The following is a 3,316-nucleotide window of genomic DNA, read 5'->3' as shown; positions in this document are numbered from 1 at the left end:
AAAAATGAGAGTTATTGGAAAAGGTGATGTGGCAACTCCCATGCAAATTGATTTTTCTATGCTGCATATCTCTGGAGGTGTTTATTGCAGATGACTGGAACTTGGCACCGAGATGTGTATACAAAATCAATTCCATACTCATGGAGAAAAATTTGCGTTATTCGAAAAGGGGGCATGGTACCTCCCGTACAAATTTACTTTTTATACTGCATATCTCTGGAGATGTTCACGGTAGAGTACTGGGACTTGGTAAAATCAATTCTAAATGTATGGAAGAAAATTAGGGTTATAAGAAAAAGGGGTGTGGCACTTCCTGTACAAATTGACTTTTTCTTGCCACATATCCCTGGAAGTGTTTGTGGAAGAATACTGGAACTTGGTATCGAGTTGTGTATACAAAATGTATCAATTGCTCACGGAAAAAATGTGAGTTATTAAAAAAGGAGGCATGTCGCCTCCAATAGATACTAAAAATGTCTTAATATATATCTCTGGAAGGATAAAAAATCTCTGGAAGTATTTTAAATTTGTTATGGAGATTTATTTTATAAGTGCCGTACTGACAGAAAAAATTTCATTTAATGGAAAAGGGAGAGACGGGTTCGGCCTTATAATCTAAAGCTCTCATGATGCATACCTACCTCTTGAGACATTTGCTACAGTAATGAGAAGTGGTATTTTATTAAGGCCAGGATACTAAATTTTAGTTGGAAATATTAGAACCCGCCGTGGCATCTCCAAGAATGTTACACGTTCACGCGTCTTATCCCTGCAACCATTTTAAGGTAAACTTAGAGGGATTGATATCTTTCGTATGCCTAGCGCGCAGACGAGATTTTATAATTTCATAGTTTTAAACGGCCTAAATACCTTAACTCGCTTAAAAAATAACGAGCTATAACAAAATGGGCACAGAAATAAAATATAACATCATTCAATTATTTTTTATATTTGTATAAAAACGTGGGGTGAAACCCGCGGGTATAAGCTAGTATATACATATATACATATATGCTACAGTCAGAAATATGCGTCAGAAATTATACGTCAGAAACAGACCTGTTAAGTAATGATTACTAATTGTAATGAGTAATAATTTAATTACTTTGGGTTTAATGTAATGTAATCCATTCTTTTCAAGTACAATTACCTTTTATCAATTACTACTCGAGTACAAGTACTTGTAATTTAATAGTACTTGGAATTACCATCAATTACCAAAAGTAATTGAAAGGAGTTGAAAAAGTAGTTGAAGTACTTTTTCCAATTACTTTCAATTACTTTCAAGTACTTGATACCATTTTTATATATTTCTAATATTTTTGTATTTTTATTTATTTAATTCCATTTTACATATGGGCATTCCCATGGTGGCGCACGTGACAGTCGTACGATTTCAATGTGATACAAAAAAGGAATACCATTTGTTTTCTTTAACTTTTTTGGGCCATTGTATAGCACATAATTAGCTCTATATTTAACCGAAAAATGAAATCAATCGAACTGCTTGGTCCTGAAATATAAGCATTTAAAGAGAGTGTCGTTACGTGACAAAAAATGGAAGATGATTTTTTCTTTTTTTACAAAATCGCAAAACTCTGCGAATTGTGGATGGCTATTTTCATGAAACTTATTTTTATATGATTTGGAGCAATTCTAGTTGTTTTTAGAGTTTTTTGAATTAATACAAATTGTTTCAATTCTCTTTTACAACCCCAAGTGTGAAACGTGACGTGACGTGGCGTCACGTGACAAATTTCCATCGTTATATTTTTGTTAATATTGCTTTTAAATGAATTTTTAACGCAAATAAAACATGTATTTAATGTAGAATATACTTTGTATTTTGACTTCAGCGCCAATTCAGGGTCAATTTATTAGAAATCTATGATTTATTATGTTTCAACCACATACGCCAAATTCGAACCAAATCAGACCATAAATACGGTTTTTCGAAATATCTCGACCTTGGCACCACCTAGGAAGACCATTTTATGCAAAGATGATTCTACTTACATAGCCAGTATATATTTTAAAAAGCAGACAAATCGGCCCGTAAATACGTTAGATATAAAACTTTTATTTTTTTTTGTCGTGGTGGACCTTCTGCTGGAAACACCCATACATAAATATATTTCAATTATTCTGCGCATCTTATTTGAGAAAACAACAAATGAGACATACCTCATGGAAATAAGTATATGTGAATCAACTTCATTTTTCATAAACTATTGCAAATGAATTGGAACTTGTTAATGTAATTTATTTCAATAGTAGTAATAAAAGATAACAAAAAACAAAGCTTCTCAATTTCAATATGCTTTGCGCGTAAAACAATAATGCACATATAGTTACTTCTTTCCCTGAGGTAGCAAAACATATTTTAATTTATTTTATTTAATTTTGTATTAACAAATCTTAATAACAATATTGAGAGTTGGCCTTCATAATGACCAACTTCTCAAATGAGAAGTCAGCCATGGACTGTCTTCTGGGGCTGTTGATAATACCCGCAAAAGAAAACAGCCTTTCAACAGGCGCGGATGAAGGCTGTAATGGCATCGCTAACAATACGGCAGCACTATTCAGCGCCGTCGTAATGTTGGCAGCCCTGATGGAACATACGTTCCCCTGGTACTTAAAAACGAGCAAAAAACGAATGAAGAATTCAATTAGATATACGCCATTGAAGCAGACGGTTGTGCCAAAATTATAAAATAAAAGGAAATTAAATTTAAAGTGTTTTGTGAAAGTAATTACGAGTTGTTATTTTCAAGCGAGGTAGTATTCGGGTGTGAACAAGATTTTACGCATTAAAGTTGACTTATCCCTACGCGCAAAAGGGTAAGCGCTATCACCCAAGTGTGAGCAGCTCCAAAAGGGAAACCACCAGCCGGCAGCGTAAAAGCACCAAAAACTCACCGGTGTCCCTCAACGAAGCCTCAGGTAGTTGAGAAGCTATCTTCCAGCAAGTTCCGGGTAAGAAAACAACATTTTATTAAATGAGCGGGCTGAGGGCCCAACAAGGCAAAGGGGTGTTAAATTTTATATACGCCTCCGTCAGATAGCAATATTTGTTTAAGGAGTCTTCGGCGGTGGAATCATCGTTCAGATAGCTGTAATATTGGTTCGATATTGCAGCTGTCATATCTGCCGTTGACTCTAACCGAGCTGAGGAAGTAACGTTATCTTCATCTGTAAAGAAATGTACAAAAAAAATTAGAGAATGTACTTGGAATTTTTGAATTCTTTATACCGCCGGAGTTGTAGTCAAATAACGCATCATAATCGTTTCGTTTTAATTTATTTTCAAAAT

This window comes from Rhagoletis pomonella, unplaced genomic scaffold, assembly GCF_013731165.1.
Source record: "Rhagoletis pomonella isolate Grant_MI unplaced genomic scaffold, Rhpom_1.0 Rhpom_scaffold_00069, whole genome shotgun sequence".
Lineage (NCBI taxonomy): Eukaryota > Metazoa > Arthropoda > Insecta > Diptera > Tephritidae > Rhagoletis > Rhagoletis pomonella.
Note: the sequence above shows the minus strand (reverse complement) of the source record.